The sequence below is a fragment of the Ursus americanus genome, chromosome 1, assembly GCF_024610735.1.
Source record: "Ursus americanus isolate L20-20 chromosome 1, mUrsAme1.1.p, whole genome shotgun sequence".
Classification (NCBI taxonomy): domain Eukaryota; kingdom Metazoa; phylum Chordata; class Mammalia; order Carnivora; family Ursidae; genus Ursus; species Ursus americanus.
The window spans coordinates 77,445,283-77,467,235 of record NC_142127.1 but is presented as its reverse complement, the minus strand read 5'-3'; the positions used below and the strand labels follow the sequence as shown (position 1 = coordinate 77,467,235).

At 39.1% G+C, this 21,953-nt stretch overlaps 1 long non-coding RNA gene and 1 other non-coding gene across 2 annotated transcripts in view; both read right to left on the bottom strand.

The window, feature by feature from the left end:
• LOC148110800 (uncharacterized) overlaps positions 1-21,953 on the bottom strand; it is a 183,632-nt gene that overhangs the window by 109,710 nt on the left and 51,969 nt on the right. The gene's annotated exons all lie outside the window — the stretch shown is intronic.
• On the bottom strand, positions 1,227-1,333 carry LOC123798334 (U6 spliceosomal RNA). The gene has a single exon (XR_006781256.1). It is a non-coding gene; the product is annotated as a U6 spliceosomal RNA (small nuclear RNA).

The following is a 21,953-nucleotide window of genomic DNA, read 5'->3' as shown; positions in this document are numbered from 1 at the left end:
CATGTCAGAAGACTTAGCTCTCACTAAAAACTCTAATTAAAAATGTTGATATACTTTGTGAACCTATAGATATGGTCACGAACTTGGGTCTTCATCTTCACATGGGGAAGAAAGGAAGTTCCGAGGAAGGGGGAGATGTTTGCATGCTGTCTTCTTGTAGGTTTTCCTCTGCCCAACAGCAGAGTCGTCCTTGCCGAGGGTCATCCTCTATGGACCTTTTCCTTCTCCCCAATTCCTTTTCTACCCACTTCTTTTAAGCATACAAAATCCGGATAAAATGAAAACCAAGGCCAAACTCTAGGGGCAGATGTTTTGCCGAAGAACATTATAACAAGAAGACGAGGGATGCATTGAGAAAGAAGGAGGAAAGGATAAGGTGATTTGTTCCATTTGTATTAGTGAGGGGAGTTCATAATAAAGACAACTGTACACATATGTACCACTTGAATTAGGCATTTCACGCACCACTTAGTAAATATTTAAAGTAGATAGTAGAGTCTTCATTGTAGAGATAAGAAAGCTGAAGATCATAGAGAGTGAGTGAAATTGTCACGAAGATTAGATTGCCAAAGCCTCTGTTCTTTGCACAATGTCACTTTATTACTCTGAGGCCTTCTTTAGTGCAAAGAAAGAAGCTGTAAACCCACTCCTTCCAGACTAATTAGCATCACACCTAGTCCCCCATGCAGTCAAAGCAGGAGCAATGACAATGATATGCCCTACCTGGAGATGACTTTGGTAGTAAACCAAAAATAAATCCGATTGAAGTGGAGAATAGCATGGCCATCTCTATCAGTAATTTTCAGCTTCATGTAACAATAACACCACCACAACACAACAGCAGCTTAACTAGTCTATTTTTCATAAATCGTCACAAATCCAGAAATAGGCTGGTATGGAGACTCCGGAATGTTATCAGGGACTTAGCATTTAAGCAGATGTTTCTCTCTCCACTGTGCCATCCTTAGTGTGAGATTATAATCTTCATGCTCATAAGATGGCTGCTGCCCCACTCGACATCACAACAGTATTCCAGGCCCGAAGAAGAGGAAGGAATAAAGGGCAAAAAAGGAGTGAGCTGAGCTTGTCACTTTCTCCCTCCCTCTTTCTCAATTTTTGTAGGGGAAAATTACAATTTCAACATTGGATGCCACATGATGTGCTTTGATTCATGTAGTTTCCTTGGTATTAACCAACAAAGTGTCAAGTGACCTCTGGGAACTGTGCAAAATATGGAATGCTTCAGAGATATGCATGTCATCTTTGTCCAAGGGGCCTGCTAATCTTCTCTGTATCATTTCAATTTTAGTATCTGTGCTGCCAAAGCAAGCGCAAGCCTGTCTTTTTTCAATGATAAACATAACTTTTCAGGAAGCCCTAACCAAAAGACTGTACTTACATTGGCCAGCTTTGTGCCATATGGCCACCCCATAGAGGCAGTGAAATCTGTGGAAGTGAATCATTTTAACCAAGTCTAATGTTGCTCTTGGTAAGATGGGGATTCTGTTAGTAATGAATGGAGAATGGTTATTGGATAGGCAACAAGCAATGGTCATCTTCTGTGATAGATATTTCCTCATGACTTCATCAAGAATACACACCAATGCAGAAAAAGAGGCCCTTTGTATCGGGGAAAAACATGAAGTGCATATTCTGGTACAGAGCTAACATGATTGGACCTCAATCATTTTCTTGCTATTTCTTGTATCTTCACCTCAATCATTTTCTTGCTGTTTCTTGTATCTTCAGCTTCCTTTCTCAGGGATTCTCCTCTATTTAATCCTTCTAAGTGGAGTACTTATTAGCTACCTTATTGGTATTTAACCATTGGCTTGTTCTTTTGGTGCCTACCCTAGCATGATGGTGGTAGTGTTTACAGTTTGAATGAGTGAGTTTTGCAGAAGCTGTGTAGTAGAGCGGTCAAGAGCTAAGGATTCACACAGAACTGAGTTAAACTCAAGCCTCACTTCTTATAATCTGTGTGACTCTAAGCAAGTCCCTTCACTTCTCCAAGACTTGGTATCCTCATCTGATAAGTGAGGACAATAAAAGCACCTTCTTCAGAGGGATTCTATGAGGAGGAAATGAGTTCACACACATAAAAAAACACCTAGCAGAATATCTGACCCACAGCAAGTATTTGACCAATGTTAACTATGATTACTATTGCTATGAATGACGTTCTAGATTCAAATCATGAATTTGCCACTTTCTTGGTCAAGTTTCTAAAAGTCTGTGATGCTCAGTTTCATCCTGTGGAAAATGGTTGATGGGTCATGGTAGAGATGGTAAGTATGTAAATTACCTGTTAAATTGACTGCTAAATAGTAATGGTAATAGGGAATGGTAAGTACTACTAGTTGCCTGTCAATATCCATTCCCCTTTTTTCCTTCCTGTCAGAATTTCATTTTGTTCAGGATGGTGATATGTCCTGTTAAAATTATCCTCTTTCCTGGGGGCGCCTGGGTGGCGCAGTTGTTAAGCGTCTGCCTTCGGCTCAGGGCGTGATCCCAGCATTCTGGGATCGAGCCCCACATCAGGCTCCTCCACTGGGAGTCTGCTTCTTCCTCTCCCACTCCCCCTGCTTGTGTTCCCTCTCTCGCTGGCTGTTTCTCTCTATCGAATTAATAAATAAAATCTTTAAAAAAATAAAAATAAAAAAATAAAATAAAATTATCCCCTTTCCCAACTCCCTTGCAGCTAGAGGATGACAAACTTCTGGCCTATGTTAATACAAATGAATTTCCCCAGAGAAAGCTTTCTTTCTTGAATAAGAAGGCAAACTGTTATTTTGTGAAAGGCCTGTGTTCTCTCTCCTTCTGCATTGTATGCCTGGAGGTGCTGCAGCCATATTGAAAACATGGGGACAAGGCCCCTTAAGCCTCTTAATTGCCCACAGGCACCTAGGTGACATCACAAATTTCTGGGACAGGGCTAAAGAGAAATCAATGCTGAGTGAAGGGCAATATTGTAAAAGTTACTTTGTGGATAATGGGAACCACCAAAAATTAGAGATAAATGAGGAGTAACTATCTTCCACACAACCTCTTTACCAGTTTATATTGAAACTAAATCTCTGGCCAAATCTGGCCACTCATAAAGATGCATATTAAACATTTATTAGGAAGCGAGCACAAAACAGCTTATATAACATAGAAGATTGTAGTCTGATATAGTAGATATCAGGCCAGCAGTAGACTGAGGGTTGAGTCAATGGCTAGACACAGGACAAGCTAGGAAACAATATCCCTAAGGGTACAGGCCACCAGGTTTTCTAGGTTCTTATTCTGTTTATACAGGTGAGGAAAGTCTCTAGAATATTTTATACAATCCATGTATCTTTAAAATCTCCATTTCAACCAGTTTCACCCATTTCTAACATCCTTAATGCTAATTGACACACATTAATCCTACAAATGAAAAGCCATTTTTAACAGAAATTATGCTAATTAAGGATATTCTGGTGGTGTTTTTAGAAGGTTAAGATAGCTGAATTTTTGCTAGAAAGCACCTCTGGAGGCTGGTTAGATTAGTGGATTAGAAGACTAGTTGATGACACCTAAGGAGTGAAGTTTTGATTTGGGCAAATGACCACCCTTATGCATAGCTTAATCTAACGACGTACACATATACTTCCTATAAAATGTAGTGGGGAGTTTAAAATATACCCTATTAAGTAGCTCATGCAATTAATAAAGGGCAAAATTAGAACTAGATTGTGTCCTCTGACTCCCCCATTTGGAAGTTTTACCACTATAATATCCCAATTTAGCAATAATCCTACAACCAGTCCAGACTCTGCCTAAGTAGTAACTTTCTCTAAAACAGCCTATTAATATCAAAAGAATTCCCACTGAAAGTGAAAATAACAAATTTAGTTGCTGATATGAATCTTGGAGCATCATGTAAATGGATATGGCAGAATTAAAAAACAGAGCAAAATTATGAATGTTTGGATTTATAAGAGTCAAATGTAAAATAACAAAAGTTGTTTATTAGAAAATTAAGAGAAAACATATTAAATGTTGAATGAGAAGTTCAAAGCAAACCTTGTTTGCTATGATGTCTCCTATATTTTGACCCTGTAATGTTTGTGTTATGCAAGACCCGCTCTTTTATAACCATTTATGTTCATCCCTTTGATAATTTCTTTTGTTATTAGTAAGCATCCACTCCATGACTTCTAATCTGTTTTTATACAGGACATTTGTTTATGGAAAAACAATAAAAGGGTTCCCACATGTGATCACTGGTTTGTAGGGGTATTGTTTATACTCTCAAAGAAGCTAAGACAGATTCTGCTGTGGAAATTCAGCGGTCATCTGAACAAATAAAGAGCATCTGCAGCTACCGTTTTCATGCTTCTCCAGGAGGCTGGGCTCACTGCTCCACTCAACACGGGGGAGAAGTCTTCTGCTTCCTACACTTGCATTATGGCTTTATGTTAATGTGTTTAGTGCACTTTGGCTGCTCTTCTGAAGGAAAATCATTCTCAACTTTTGTTTGTTCTTTTGTTTGTTCAGTCGTTGTAAAGGCAATCTAGAGATTGCCAATACAACAGATCGAGAAGATCTCATTTTATGGGAGAGTGTGGTTCAGTAAGAATGAATGCTGACTGAAGCCAAAATTATGATGAAATTGTTAGACATCTTGAGGGAGTCATGAGGGATGGGTAGAACTAATTTCCACCTAGAGATGCTGGTACTTTTTCTCCCTAAAACAATGGTATATTGATAATTCACACTTTATCTGTGAAACAAAGATATTTTTTTAACCTCCTTCATAGAAATGACAACATAAAAGCTCTTATAAAAGGCTGAGTTGGACACTAAATGTTAAGTCAGTTCTTAATGATAATCTACTGACGTCTTCATTGCTTGATCTTCTGGGAATTAAAAACCACCACTGGGCCTTCCCTGAAACTCTCCACTGGGAATAGCATATGGTTCCTATATTCTGTTCAGTTAAGCTTCCTGGAAGGGAGGAGGCTGGGAAACTGTAGAATACGGAGTTGATAGTCTAAACAAAACAAAAAACAAAAACAACTAATAGGTAAACGGGTTAAATAGTTAAGTGGTGATCCATCTGAGTATTAGCCCTTCTTCTATTAAACATGGTATCAAAGGATGAATGCCAAGATAAGGATTTCAAAAGCACCCTCAGCTTGAAACAGCTTTGGAAAAACCAAGCTTGTTTAACTGATATAATTATTGTGGATTCATTGAAGTCTGAACAGCAAAGTATTTAAAGCACTGTCAGGAAACATTAAATCTCCCTTCTGAGACTACGATTGAAAAAGGTAGGACAGCTCATTTTTTACATTAAAGCAGGATTGGACCTGATTAGTATTTGAAATATTTCTTTCCCAATTTTGGGCAGCATTAGATTTTGGCTAGTGAAATATAAATGAACATCAATTGTACATGACAACTGCTGATCCAAGCCACTTAAAATTCCCCGAATGTCCTTTTCCCTCTTAGACTGGCTGCCAGAGTTGCATCATCAAAGCCGGCAGAGCCGACCAAAGGCTGCTCTGTGATGGAGGCCCCGCCTAGGCTGTGAAGGGTTAGAAAGATAGCTGTTTGTTTTGTGTGGACATGAATCACTAGAGGGGCCATTACAACATTTTAAGCTAGGTCACACTATTCCAAGTCACTCAGCATTTTGCTCAGTGCCCAGGGAGCTCAGAGACTTGCTGCTTTTTGTTTCAGTGGAAATCAAATCCACTGCGTCACCACTTCCTCCTGCTACTGGTTGTGACCGAAGAGCTAAAGCATGCAAGCACCAAGGGTTAAAGCCACAGTAATAAAGATTTTACCTCGTAAATATTTTTGCTCATGATTTGGAAACTGGAGGAAGATAAAGATATTTACTATCCTTTAATTGTCCTTGGAGGGAAATTTAATCATGGTTAGTCCTTGGCCATCATAATGGGTTCACTGAAGCAACTTTCCAGGCCAAAATAAACAGTTCATTATACACAAACTAATTCAAGAGATAAGGTGGATTTGGCTCTTCGGAATCAAGGTCCTTATCTTTCCATTAGTCTAGTTTAAAAATATGGTAACCAGGTTCACCTAAGACTCCAAGCTCTCTCCAATTCCCTCCTCCCCTCATCCGACTTGATTTCAAGATCTTATCTAAAAGATCTATTAGAACAAAGAGCCCACTAATTAAGCAGCTAACCCCAAGACTATGCTGTTAGCCTGGGGGGACTTGTTTTATTCCATTAATTGGAGAGCTGCTACTTTATCTCCAGTGGTAATTGGTGTGTTCAGTCTATCTCTACCTACTTCTATGGGAGGAAATACCACAATTTACTCCAATTTGAACTCAATTTTATACCAGAGTTTAGACCAGCTAGCCCCACATTTTTCTTTATTAGTGATCTTGAAGAAGCATCCTTTATAGTGTTTTGGAAGACTGCTCCATCTTTATCTATTACCCATGCAAATGTTCTGTGTTTAGCTAAGGCTGTAGCTGATAGAACCCAAATGCTTAGCAGATTTTGGATTGATTCTGCTCTCCACAGCCCAGTCTGCTCTTTGCTATATGAATTGAGCAGGAAAGGTCACAGTGAATCAATCCCAGCCTGGGTTTGCAAAAATGTGAATAGAAGGTAGTCAGTCATGGTAGCTCCCTTTTGTGAGAAGGTTATTAAAGTTCACTGGAAAACAATTTCCCCAATCTCACATTTATAATTGAATACTGCTGTTGTGAGCTTTCAATGAGATGAAGTATGTGAAAGTGCTCTGTAAAATAAAAAGTCTGAGAGAAGAGTTGCCCAGCTATTCACTATGGTTCATGCTGAAGAACAGGATTATGGGGAGGGGAAGAGGGGAACACCACTATCTTGTTTATATACTTCTCTAATGTTTGAATCTCTAATGTTGAAAGCTACAAATATGTATAACTTGTAGAACTGGCAAACTCAGTAAGAATCCTTTTTTTTAGAGTGTTTTCTACAGGGAAGAATGTAAAATTAGTCTATCTTTTGCCATTAAAATCCACCATGCCCCTGGATTTCAAATACCTAAAACAGGGGGTAATTATCAATAGTTTTTTTAATATCACATATATAGTCAAGAATAGGAAAAATGAAGCTAGAATTTTCTTAAATCATAACATATTCTGTAGGTATAATTTGAAGATTGCTTTCTAGGAATGTTGAAATATCTTATTTTGCTTTTAGCTGTGGGTAAAACAACACAGCCATGAATGTTCTGGGGAAGGTATTTGTGAATGGAACATGAGGCCATTACAGGTCACCAATGAAATTGTCCTGCACAGGATTCAGTGTAAATAAGATGGGGACAAATCTAGAAACTGAAACCTATGTACAAGAGGGAGCCTAAGGGGATCCCTTTATGAAGGGGATGGTACCCCACCTTTGGTCTCTTCTTTAAGAAGCCCTCACTCTACTATTTTGTCTTCTTCAGTGTTCTCATTCTGGGCTCCAGATATCCAGGCCTCTTTTGCACTTCAGAGTTAGAAGGTCTGAGTTCCAGCTCTATCTTTGCCATTTACTAGCTCTTTAAGGTTGGGTCCATGCTTGAAGCTCATTGAGCCTCCTGTATTGAAGTGAGATCTATGAGGATCAAATGAGGTTGTAAACAAAACCAACCCAGAAAGCGCATATCCACAAACAAAGGTAAGATGGAATTTTATTTATTTACTTTCCATATTACCTTGTCCTTGTCAACATCTATGCAATTGAAGTTCCATTGCCTCAGGACATTGTTTTCTGTAGTTAATCTGATAAAGTAAACTCTGCTCAAGTGTTAGGAGGTGCTAATGAGTTAACTTAGTACCCTTCTCAGGTAATATATTTACATTTGGAAGGAGCTAAAAGGAGCCTTTCCTATTTAGATATGGGAAGGGGAGGAGGTGGGAAATGTGTCTACATTCAGTGCCTTCCCCTTGGGCCAGACACTCTGACGGGAACTCCATATTCATTGTTTTTAAAATCCACATGATGAACCTATAAGGTGTGTACGCATGCAAGATTTCATACCATGCATTGGCTATGTCTAAGTGGATCAATTCATTAGGGAAAATTTAAGGTTATAATGTGATCACAGCAGGAACAGGCATCATGATTTGGAACTTGCATCTTAGGAAAAAAGCTGTTGCTTGCAGTTCAACTGCATTATCTAGTGCTTTGTTTATCTTAATAATGGGTAATCAGGACTATAAGAATGTGTATGCAATTCAAGGCTAATGATAGTGCTGGAGGGGATAAGAAAAGGAAAAGATTTTCTCTCTCTCTCTAAGTAAAAAATCAAAAAAGAAATAATACAGTGAACCTCCCCATATGGCAGATCCAATATAGATTCAATGTTTATCAAGATTTCCCCTCATTTGTTTCATCTATCCCTTCCTTTCTATTCTGAAATATATTAAAGCAAATCAATGACTTTGTGTTATTTCAGCCTGACAAAACAATGATGAAACATGATAATTTTTCTTTAAAGACAACTTTCCCTCATTGAACATGGCTGATTACTCTGAAGTATAGTTCATACAGGAAAGTTAGGCTCAATGCTTAATTTTCCCCCTCTAATTGCCAATTATCATGGTTAAGTATTGTATACTGGTTACCTCCAATGATGACTAAGGAAGGTGTGTGTGTGTGTGTGTGTGTGTGTGTGTGTTTCTTTTTGATTTTGCTTTGATTGCTTTGGCTAACCCTCTTTATGGACTTATGAGTTTTTTGTGTATTCAGTGTTGTAGAAGATGTTGTTACTGTCCTGCTGATATGACCTCAACATTCACCGTTCCTGAAGATGACAAGCTCCTATAACTCTCCACCTGAGAGTTTTATCTCATCTTACGCACAGGGTAGGTGGGAAGTGCCAGAGAATTGACATGCTAGGAGTATCTCTCAGTTAGTGGTGTAGGACAAGTCTGAAGTGTGTTCCACACTGTTTCCCAGGGGTCCCAGCAGAACTGAGCCCTGTTGCCCTCCAGGATAATCTTCTTATTCTCATATCTTATATTGTCTTTTAACTCTTTCCTGTCTTGCTTTCCCACTCTGTGACCCCCCCTCCCTTAAAATCATTCTTCATAAAACATATGCACTCAAATCCTTGTCTCTACTTCTCTTTCTGGGAGCATACAACCTAAGAAAGTTGCTACCAAGAGTAGCTATAAGGAGCAGACACTCAGAATGAGATAGTGATGGGATAGATGGGATAAGCCCCATTACTGAAAAGTAGGTACAATGATTATCTCTAACATGGCATATCATAGATTTCGTTAAATCACTTAATCATTAGATTTCATCTATAGTGGCTTCAGAGGGAGAATGTGTGGAAGGAGATGTACTGGCTTATGCAATAGCTCCAATACTTGAAAGATATAGAGCATGGGAAATTATGAAGATTAGGGAATTTGTTGGTGGTTGTTAACATCCACAGGAAAAAAGAAATAAAAGAGGTCAACAATCTATCAACTCAGGATGGTAGCTAAACTCATGGTGAATGTAGATAGCATAACCTACCAACTTGTTGAATCACTATGTTGTATACCTGAAACTAATGTAACATTGTGTGTCAGTTATATTTCAACAACAACAAAAATCCATCAACTCAAGGCATGGTATGAAAACCAGCTCAAGGCATGGTATGAAAACCAGAATGCTTCAATGTGGTGTTTAGAGACCCTTATCTCCTGTTTTCAGAAGGCTATACTAATAATCAAACCCAACACTTAAATATAAGAGTGGTGGAACTTCAAAGAGACCAAATTCATAGCTTCAGTATCTCCTACACTAAAATTAAGACCCTGAAACCTAGGATGAGGACTTCTGAGTGGATGTACTTGTGCACTATCAACCCGCAGAATCCTAGAACAATCATCAATCTTTTCTGAAGATTATATGAAATCCTTATTGAGATGGATGACCTCAAGATGTATTTGTCTTCCTAAGATCTCTGTCCTTTCCCAAATTCCTTCATTGGTTCTACACTTGTGTTGTCCAACTCAATAGCCACTGGCCACAAGCAACTATAAATCAGTTAAAATGAAATAAAATCAATAATTCTTTTCTAAGTCACACTAGCCATATTTCAAGTTCTCAGTAACTACATGTGGCTAATGGCTACCATGGACAGTGCAGATTATATATTTCTATCATCAGAGGAAGGTCTGTTGGACAGAACTGAGTAGATCAGAAATTGGCAAACCTTCTTTTAAAGGTGAGATAATAAATATTCTAGCCTTTTTAGGCCATATGGTCCCTGTTTCTACTATTCAACCCTGCCACTGTTGCATGAAAGCAGCCATAGACAATATACAAATAAATGAGTGTAACTGTGTTTCTTAATTTCACAACAGTTTTACAACAGTGTCCAGCCCATGGGCCCTAGCTTGTCAACCTCCAGTCTATCAAAAAAATTGGGGTCAGGTCTTAGTGTGGTGCAAGTAGGAAGCACTGTCCATGCTATGGAAAGAAAAGGAATTATTCACCAAAGGGCTTATGTATACTAACAAGTTTCAGGACGTGTCTAGGAATGTAACTTGAGGTTGCTCAGAGAAGATGAATATAACGTTTGATAGGGAAGAGTATATTGATATGAGTGCTGGCAAGACTTAACTTCCTGGCAAGGACTTCTGGAGCCAGGCCTAATATACTGCAGGAAAGGCAACTTAACTCTCAAGCCTCCCATTTTTCTGGAGGCCTATGGTAAATGAAGTGGAGATGCCAGAACTGTCTTGGCAGAGTATTAAGGAGGGGTCAAAAGAATCAGCAATGTGGACATGTTTGAGTGGATTTATTACATAATATAAAAAGAAAAAGACCCAGCTGTCTGTATTTTTCAGAGGACCCAGAAGCTATTCCTTAACTAAAGCAATAAAGAATTAGAGAACTAATGGTGGTTATCATATGTGGTCCAGGGGTGGAATGGAAGGTTGTTACAGACCAGGGCTACTCAACATCAATGGGGATGATGAGCTTCTGGCATACTAGAGGCCAGGTGGCAACATTTAACCATCAGAAGTAAGATGAATGTAATTTCCATTACGGGTGTACGGATGGAATGATAATGAGGAGCCCATGACCCACGGGAATCTGAGAAGATGTCTAATAGACCATGGTATTCTTAGGGATAAGAAAGTTGACCAGCTGATGATGGTGTTGCTTGACATACACACACACACAAAAAAAAATCAGTAGTGGGAGAGCAGAAAGCTCATGTCAAGCACTGTGTTGGAAAATCACAATTCCTTACACTGTTCTCAGACACAGAGTTAATTGAAGGGGAGTCTATTTCCCTTGGAAGAAATTTGCTGTGATGTCTGAAGAAGTATGTATAGTAGCTATTTTCCCCATCCATCCCCAGAAGACTTATGGTCCTTTACCAGGTAATCATACACTTAGGGAAAGCGAATCTTTCAGGGGCTGTTGGGTACTGGATCATAGGTGATACTCATAAACAAAGGGAATCAAAATGCCTATACAGGTTATGGACACCATGTGATAAATGGAGTCCTGTCCCAAGTCCATCTTACAGTCAATACAATGGATCTGCAGGTCACCCAATGATGATTTTCTCAGCCCTAAATGCATCACTAGCATGGTTTTACCTAGAAGCTGACAGAACCCTCACATTTTTTACTTGATTGTAGACTGTTATAATTGGGGAAGTTAGTGGAAGTATGATAGGCAGAATAATGGCCCTTCAAAGATGTGCATGTCCTACTCCTAGAACCTATGTTAGGTTACATGGAAAAGAGTATTAGAGTTGCAGATGGAACTCAGGCTGCTAATCAGCTGACCTTGAGCAAAAGAGATTATTCTGGATTATCTGGGAGGCCCAGTGTAATCACAAGAGTACTTATAAATGGAAGAGGGAGGCAGAAGAGGAAGTCAGAGTCAGAGATTTGAAGATGCTATGATGATGGCTTTGAAGGTGGAAGAAGAGATCACAAGCCAAGGAATGCAGGGAGCTTCTAGAAAGTGGAGAAGTCAAGGCAACAGATTTTCTCTAGGTTTTTTAGAATGAACATAATTCTTCCAACACTTCGATTTCATATCAGTGAGACTTATTTTGGGCTTTGGACTTTCAGAACTGTAAGATAATAACTTTTTTGTTGTTTTAAGCACTAAATTTGTGGTAATTGTTATAGCAGTAATAGAAAACTAATATAGGAAGCTGTTAAGTCTGCAACTATTCTCTACCCCTGCATGGAATTAAAATTAATGCAAGAATACATCCTGGATGAATGGCAGAGATAAGTGTCACTCTCAGAGACAAACAGGATGGTAAGGTGGTACATCCTATTCTCTTTTGATTCACTGTTGAGTCCTTGAAAAATCAGTTGGATCATGGCAAAGGGTGGTGAACTACCATAATTTTAAACAAGTGGAAGCCCCAGTTGCAGCTACAATGCTGAATGTGGCATCTTTACTAAAAAAGATAAAGATAGCCTCTGGCACCTGATATGCAGCTATTCATCTGGTGAATGTGTTCTTTTCAATCCCCATCAGGAAGGAGACTCAAAAGAAGTTCAAATTCACCTGGGAATGAGAGCAGTACACCTCCTTTACAGTTCCGTCCTGGGATTATGACACTTCCAAGTCTTGATAGTCTTGATATTCCAAAGCACATGATGTTGATTCAACATATTAATGATATCATGTTAACCAGACCTGCTGAGCAGGAAATGGCAAGTACTCTGATTGTCCTAAAACAAATTTGCACAACAGGAAGAAAGAGAAATCTTACGAAGATTCAAAGACCTCTCACATTGGTGATGTTTTTAGGAGTCTAGTTGTCTGAGGTGTAGAAAGACACTCCCTCCAATATAAAAGACAAGTTATTGTGCTTGAGCCACCTACCATGAAGAAAGAGATGCATTTTAGATTTCTTTAATTTTTTCATATAGAAAAAAATTTGAATCTTTTTTTTTTTTTAAGATTGTATTTATTTATTTGACAGAGAGAGAGACAGCCAGTGAGAGAGGAAACACAAGCAGGGGGAGTGGGAGAGGAAGAAGGCTCCCAGCATAGGAGCCTGACGTGGGGCTCAATCCCAGAACGCCGGGATCATTCCCTGAGCCGAAGGCAGACGCTCAACGACTGAGCCACCCAGGCGCCCCAGAAAAAAATTTAAATCTTAAATGTACATCTTGATCATATGTATGGAGAAAGAGAGAGAGAGAGAGCATGAGGGAAAGACAGAGAGGAAAAGAGAGAGAGATATCTAAAGTAATCATGACCCAGATCAAAATATGGCTCAAATCAAGAATATTCTAATTGTCCCAGAATGTTTTCTTTTCCCATTTCCCGTCAATACTCCCTTCAAAGGTAGCAGATCTATTCTGACTTGATCACCATAGATTAATCTGGCCTCTTTCTCACTTCATTTAAATGGAATCATAGTGTATGTACTTTTGTGTTTGGCTTATTCTGGTTAACAGGGTGTTTTTGAAATTTATCTGTGTGATTTTGTTTCAGTAATTGGTTCTTTTTTCTTGTGGCATCGTATTCCATTTCATGAATACACTGAAATAGGGTTGACTATTCTTTTGTCAATGAGTGTTTAGGCTCTTTCCACCCTGGGTACATTATGAATGAAGGCTTTTGAACATTCTTGGATAAATCTTTTTGTGGACATACACACTCATTTATTTGGGGCATTTAGCGAAGAATAAAATTGCTAATCACAAGATGAGAATACTTTTAACTTTCTTAAAAACTGTCAAAATTTTTCCAAAGTGGTTGTACCATTTCTTTAAAAGAATTTATTTATTGGGGTGCCTGGGTGGCACAGCGGTTAAGCGTCTGCCTTCCGCTCAGGGCGTGATCCCGGCGTTGTGGGATCGAGCCCCACATCAGGCTCCTCTGCTATGAGCCTGCTTCTTCCTCTCCCACTCCCCCTGCTTGTGTTCCCTCTCTCGCTGGCTGTCTCTATCTCTATCAAATAAATAAATACAATCTTTAAAAAAAAAGAAAAAAAAGAATTTATTTATTTATTTATTTATTTATTTATTTATTTATTTGAGAGAGAGAGAGAGGGCATGAGCAAGGGGAGGAACAGAGGGGGAGGGAGAGAGAGGGGGAAAGAATCTCAAGCAAACTCCCAGCCAAGCACAGAGCCCAACCTGGGCTCGATCTCTGGACCCTGAGATCATGACCTGAGCCGAAACTAAGAAACCAAGAGTTGGAGGCTTAACCTGCTGAGCCACCCAGGTGCCCCAATTGTACCATTTTATATCTCCATCAACAACATTTGAGAGTTCCAGTTGCTCTACATCCTTGTCTACACTTGGTTTTGTTAATCTTTTAAAAATTTTAGCTTTTTTTGTGTTTGTGGAATACCATCCCATTGTAGTTTTAATTTTCAGTTCCCTGTTAATGGTGATGTTGTCTATCTTTTCATATGATTATTGGCCACTTGGATATATTCTTTTGTAAAGTGCCTAGTAAGTGTTTTGTCCACTATTTTACTGGATATTTGTTTCTTTCTTATTGATTTGTAGTTCTTTTTATATTCTTGATATGAATCCTTTATTAAATATATGTATTGCAAATATTTTCTCATAGTCTTGGGCTGCCATTTTTTACTTTCTTAAACACTTCTTTTGATTAGAAGTTTTTAGTTTTGATGAAATCCAATTATTTTTTTTTCTTTTGTAGTTAGTGCTTTTTGCATTCTGACCAAGAAATCTTCCTTCACCCTAAGGTCACAATGCTATTTTCATATGTTTTCCTCTATAAACTTTAGACCTTATGCCCTCCCATTTAGATCTATTATCCATCCCAAGTTAATTTATATGTGTAGCGTGAGTTAGCAGTCAAGGTTCTCTTTGTCCCCATAGAGATAGGCAGTTACTACAGCATCACTTATTGAAAAGACCTTCCTTTCCTCATTGAAAAGCATTGGGGCCATTACTGAAAATCAAATAATTGAACACATGTCTGTCCATTTCTGAACTTTCTACTCTATTCCATTGATTTATTTATCCATGTGAATCCAAACACCACATTCTTTTAATCACATAGCTTTGTAAGAAATCTTAAAATCTCACAGTGTATATACACCAAATTTCTTCATCTTCAGGATTGTCTTGACCACTCTAAGTCCTCTGCATTTTCATATAAATTTAAAAATCAGCTTGTCAATGTACATAAGTAAATCTTGCTAGGATTTTGATAACACTAGCTAGAACCTCAAATCCAATGTTGAATAAAAGTAGCAATAATGAAAATTGTTCCCAATTTTATTAGATTCATTATTCAAAGTATTTTCCATTGCCCTAAAAATCCTCTGTGTTCTATCTATTCATTCATCCTTTCCCTCCCAAACCCCCGGCAACCATTGCTCTTTTTATCAACTCCATGGTTTTTCCTTTTCCAAGATATATAGTTGAAATTATATACTATGTAATCTTCTCAGGTTGACTTCCTTCACTTAATAGTATACATTTAATGTTTTTATAGTTTGAGAGCTCATTTCTTATTAGTAGTGAATAATATTCCATTGTCTGGATGTCCCACAGTTTATATATCCATTCACATACTGAGAACATCTTGGTGGCATACAAATTTTGGCAATCATGAATAAAGATGGTATAATTATCCAGAGATTTTTATGGGTACATAAGTTTTCCACCAATCTGTGTGAATACCAGGGAACAATTCTTGGATCATCTGGGGTAGGAGTATGTTTAGTTTTGTAAGAAACCATCCAGGTGTCTTCCAAAGTGCCTGTACTATTTTGCTTTAACATCAGTAATGAATGAGAGTTCCTGTTGCTCCACATTTTCTTCAGCATTTGGTGTTGTCAGTGTGTTGGATTTTGGCCATTCTAATAGGTACATAGTAGTATTTCATTGTTCTAATTTTTGTGAAGAGCACAAGGTCTTTGTCTAGGTTCATTTTTTTTTTTTACATGTACATGTCCAGTTGTTCTAGCATCATGTGCTGAAAAAAAGTCTAGGCATTGACTGGTAGATTGGGTAGATTGGGCTTCTTTGTAGACAGCACTCCATCCCTTCTATATCCAGACCCAGTTTTTTATTTGTTTGTATTGTTGTCATTTTTAGCTTGAAGTTACCCAGCTGAAAGGTGAAAATTTTATGCAGCTTTTGCCCAAAGAGCCTCTGTCATCTACTGGCCTCTCCTTGCCACCCTAACAGTAACTAACCCCTAGGGTCCTATTGCCTAGAAATAAAGTAGCACCAAGATCATTTACTCAGGGTTCAGGACAGCTGGTACATACCTCGTAGAAATTGTTGGCATAAATTAAAGGAGAAAATAAGGTGATTTTATGATTAGCAAATTGAAAAATTTAACCCCCCCCATGTACCCCTGCCACAAAGATGATGGGGGCTAAGCATGAATAATCATCATAGAAAACAATAAGCAAGAGAAATACAGGATCCAAAAAAACATTACCCCTCCTAGGTTTTTCCAAAAGTTACTTGGGATAGTTGTTCACAGGGGACTCTCAGAGGGGGTTCACATACGTCCAAGTCATGGTGTGAGCCTCAGGCCCCTCTTATAATGACATTTATAAGGAGGCAGGGGTAGGAGAGGTGAGGGAGTAGGTGGAGAATGGACTCTGCAATTGGACTGCCTGTGTCTGAACACTGGTTCCACTGCTTACTAGGACAAATCTTTAACTTCTCTGTGCCTGAGTTTTCTCATGTAGTCATTGATGATATAATAGTATATCAGAATATAGTAAGGGTTATATGAAATAGCTAGTATTAAGTGCCCAGCACACAGAGTTCAGTAAATGTCAGATGATGGTGATGTTATTATTATCTTCCTTCATATGCCAACATTCTGACCACTGAGTTAGCTCAAAAAAAAAAAAAAACTGTTTGGGGATTTGGATGTACCTACTTTAGATCTCAGCAGTGGATAGCTTATTCTGTCCCAGCTATTAATTCTTCCCACCCTGTGCAAGCCATTTCTGACCTATTTGCTCTCAGTTCCATCTATACTGAAGGGAGACTAACCTATGAGCCTGGCGCCCTAGGCTCCCATGTCTGCTGACTTATGTCTTGTTTAGCAAGAATCACAGGGAACAGATTGGAGGGTGGGAGGAAGGCAAGCCAGGGTATTTCCCTCTCCCTATCAGCCTCAGGAAGTGTCTCCAGCAGTTGCTCATTCTCTTCATTGGCTTCAGTTCCTGTTGTACAAACCATCATGGTTCCAACTTCTCTTGAGCTCTGATAACTCTGCCTTCACCATCACCCTTCCACTCTAAGGTGCTAATGGCTTCCTATTCTGGCTCATTTCTGGGTTATCTTACTGTCTCCTGTTTGATTTTTAGTTCTTTCATCACCTGTGTAACCAATCACATCTACTAAATTCCCTCTTTTTTAAAAAAAGAGTGGTTTCTCTTTTCTGGTTTTGATTTTGACCAATAACCTCCACCTTCCTATCCCAGTCATCCCACCACCGTCTGTAGCTGTGGCTTTAAGAGATGGACACTGGCTGACCCCACCTCCCTCCACTTCTGAAAATCCTCAGAAAATTCTCAGGGGCAGGAAGTCCCTCAGCTATGCACAAAGGCTGTTAGGCAGCAGTATTCCCCAGCCCGAGCTGTGTGGGATGATTCCCCAACAGTCCCAAACACTGCTGCTCTCTATATGACAGCAAAGAAATGTTTTGGCAGAAGCCAGTCTGGGCATCAAAATGCTGAGACCCATATGTTCCTGCTAACTTCCTGCCAAAATGTTGTTGTTTGAATTATGAAGAGTATAACTTTTTAATCCGGAACAAAAAGGGAACTCTAACCCATGGATACATTTTAAGCTGAAAAATAAGAGAATAAGAGAACAAAAGTGAGTTAAAAATATAATAAAAATGATCAATGGGAGTAATTTAGACTGGGGGATTAGAGAGGCAAGATCTAGGAAATGTATGAAAGTCTAGAGGTTCCTACTGTCTGCCTCATCCTGGACTTGAAAAGTTAAGGGCTCACCCATGCACAGAGATCCCACTGATTTCTAAAGTGAAACTGAAAACAATGAAACATATCCACATAGTGGTATCTTCACACTTACATCCAACCAGTCCTTGCTCACCTTCTGGTTTCCCTGATGTTTGGATTCTAGACTCTACCTCAGAATAGATGCTGGCTTCTGCCCCTCTGGCTTTTGTGATTTACCCATCCCCTTTCCTCTCTTTCTCTCTTTCAGGTTTGCCACTCTGTTTTCAGTCTTGCTTGCTGCTTTGATTGTAGCCACCTCTTCAGCTTCAGTAAAAAACCCACTCCACTCCTCAAGAATTCTCCCAGCTTGGCAGGCCTGAGCCCTTCAACAGCTTCCTGCCAAAGAAGGAAATCTGGCACTTATACACAACAAGAAGGAGAAGATTGACAAAATCTAGTACGGAGAGATAAGACATCATGGACTGGAAAATAAGCACATTTTCCAACGTATAACCTTTTCAGTCTTTGTCAGAAATCATAATTTGCAGATTTTAAGATACATTTCAGAGTTAGCAATAATAGAGAGAGAGGGAGAGAGAGCGCACAAGATGGAGAGAGAGAGAGAGAGAGAGAGAGAGAAATGCTGGTAAGGAATTGTGGCTACCTGGCCCAGGGATTCAGAAATTCCAAGGAAAACTATTTTTTTAATGATTTTTTATTATATTATGTTAGTCACCATACAGTACATCCCCGGTTCCAAGGAAAACTATTTTAAACATAGGCTCCATGCTATTTGTGTCCCGCCCCTATCTGCAGGCCCACTCCAGAAGTCACCTGCAGATCGTTGCCAGATATGCCAGAGAGGTGTTTTGCCTCTCTCTGCCTGTGGGAGTTCTGTGATGGAGGAGCATGCTCATTGTGCATAAAGCAGGCCGGAAGTGCCAGAGAGTAACACCCCAGGAATGAAAGACAATCACTGACAGGAGTTGATGGATAAACACCCAGGTTCTTCAAGCCTTGATGAGACAATTATAAAGTATAGTATATTCTACAGAATGTCCTAAAAGGCCCCAGACAACTCCCAGTTGCCCACTGTGCTAACCCAATCATTAACACATATTTTATTGCCTTTACTTCCTTCGGTCTCAGTTTCCCACTCCCCTTACTTTGCTTCTTCAGATAACCTCTCAAATCAAGTATTTGTACTGAAATTCTTATCCCAAGTACTTCTTTAGGGGGGAACCCAATCTGTAGATAATATCATCCCCTCAAGCCCATGGGACGATCCCTCCTACCATATCCCTCAGTAGCTCTCCAATCTACACTTGAACTAGGGCTTTTGAAAGCAACACCAGTAAGGAATGCCAAGATCCCAATGAGAAACTAAAGTCTTCATATTAAAGCTGCAATAAACAGACTTCTGAAAGGGAACTTGCATGACTGTCAATGGTCAAAACTGCCTCCTGTGAGTATTTTATAAAGAATACTAAGCCCGAGATAAGAATATGATATCTCCATATGTAAAACTAGAGCAAATTAGAAACACTTTATTGAGTTTTTAAAAACTTTTTTAGGAAAGACTATTCTACATCAAGTATTATGCTAGAACTTTATATGTCATAGTATTAAATCCTTAATCATTCTGTAAAATTAAGCTCATTTTGTAATGAAAACAAAGAATTGATGGTAAAGTAACTTGCCCAAACTTTAGATTTCTTTTGTAGGTATTTTTGGATTTGATATTATGGAGATACATGTGACAGGGACAGAATGCTCCATCTCCAAACCCCCAAATGCTCCACATTGCTTCCCCTAGCTTGCCCTTCAGTTAGGTTGGGGCTTTTTAATGGGGTTCTGACCAATAAAGAATGAATTGAAATAATGTAAGCCACTTCTAGACCATTCCCTAAAGTTTTCCAGTGTGGTTATCCAACTCTTTTATTCCTAAGATCCAAAGACCCTGGAGGCCAGGTATTCAAGATGATAGCTCTAAGATGGGAGAGGACCACCCGCCATACATTACACATTGTGTGAGCTGGGAATAATACTTACTTTGTTAAATCACTGAAAAGTGGGAGCTCATCTGTTCTGGCACACAGGGATTTTTTTTTCTTTTTAATAGTCGTAGAATTCAAGGTACCAGTATGTGGCATTGAATTAATGGATGGCTACTAGATGGTAAAGAAACTGATACTGGAGGCTGGAAAATCCCTGATTCATATCATGCAGAGGCAAAACATTTGGAAAATTTGCCTCCTACAATAATTCGAGACCGACCATGTACTTACAGAGCTGGCATGTCTAAGGAAAAGGTTTAGAAAACAGTACGTTACTATTGTGTATTGCTGGAGAACCTGGCTGTCTCAGTTGGTAGAGCATGTGACTCCTGATTTTGGGGTTGTGAGTTCGAGCCTCACATTGGGTGAAGAGATTACTTAAATAAATATATCTTTAAAAAAATATTGTGTATTGCCTACTATTGACTGCGTTTGGAAAGATATAAAGAAGAAATGAGCCCAGAAGAGACTTGACCTGTTTACAAACAGACATCAAGACCAGAAATTTGAGGCATTATAAGACTGTGGAAGCCAACTGCTTCTAAATTCCAAAAGGTAAGAGGTGGAGTTTAAAAAGCGTTTTGAATAGCAAACACCTAATAAAAAGTAAAGTGACTCCGAGCACAAATCAGATTAAGGGACTGACCTTCCCCTCTAAACTTGAAAGGTAGCCACCATTAAGTCAGAGGAGATAGGAATGAAGGTAAGAACAAAGAAACACAGTAGATTTGACGATTGTGTCTAAAAGGTAAATTTGGGGATGCCTGGGTAGCTCAGTCAGTTAAGCGTCTGCCTTTGGCTGAGGTCATGATCCCAGGACCCTGGGATTGAGCCCTGCATCAGCTTCCCTGTTCAGTGGGGAGTCTGCCTCTCCCTTTCCTTTTGCCCCTCTCTATCAAACAAACAAACAAACAAACAAACAAATCTTAAAAAAAAAATAAAAGGTAACTTTGGATGTATTTACTACAACATAGAGCTGATTGGAGTCAAACAGATCAAAAGTCTACTGGATTTTTGAGGGAATGGTATTCCCCCCAAAACCAATGAGCCTGGAGTATAAAAAGCCTTTGATGATTTGAGTTGTACTACAAACTTTGGTTCCTAATCTTCCATGAGCACAAGTGTTGAAGGCTACAATCTGGAGGAGAAATGACTCCTCACACCCATTTCAAGTGTGGTCAAAGAAGAGGTAAACAAGAAAAGTCCCTCCCAGAGGAAAGAATCAGGCTAATAAAGGAACTGCCCTCACCCAGGGTAGTGGTCTCCAAAGTGTGGCCAGGAGAATTTCACAACTCCAGATGTGTGATTGCTTTGTATCGTTCTTTCTTTTTCTGAGAAGGAGCACTTATTGTGATGATTCTGTCTTCTTTCCACCATTGTACATTGGACAGGACAGATAATTAACCTTTTTGAAGTTCACTGGTCTCCGGACCAGGTGAAGCCACATTCAGACTTGATAGAGACTATTGTGTATCACCCAAAGCTTTGGGTGTTAAGCTGAATGCAGTCGATTTAGGGTTGACTCTTGGGGGATTTGGGAGAGTGGTAACTGGTTTCTATGTGTGTGAGGAAGGAGCAAAGGGTTATTTGGAAGCATAAAGCAAACTGAAACAGAAGTGTTGGTACTCAGTCTGTTATGTATCAGCTCCTGTGCATTTCTCGTTTAATTCCCCTAGTAGGTTGAAGAGATGTGACTGGGTTCTGGCCATCGGACATAGGTAGAATCAGTCCACATGATTTTCCAGCTCTCTTTTTCTCTACCATGGTGATCATGGAGAGCTCATATTCCTAACGGTGTGTTGACAAGATGAAGGAGGACTACCTCACACACATTAGACATTGTGTGAACTAGAAATAAACAGTTATGAAATGAAGCCAGTGAGATTTTAGGGTTTATTGTAACTGTATCAAAGCTTAGTCTATTCTAATATCCTTTCCTATTCTATCAGAGAATATTAGGAATGTGGGGAATTTTGAGATACTTCTTAAGTCTAGGGAAAA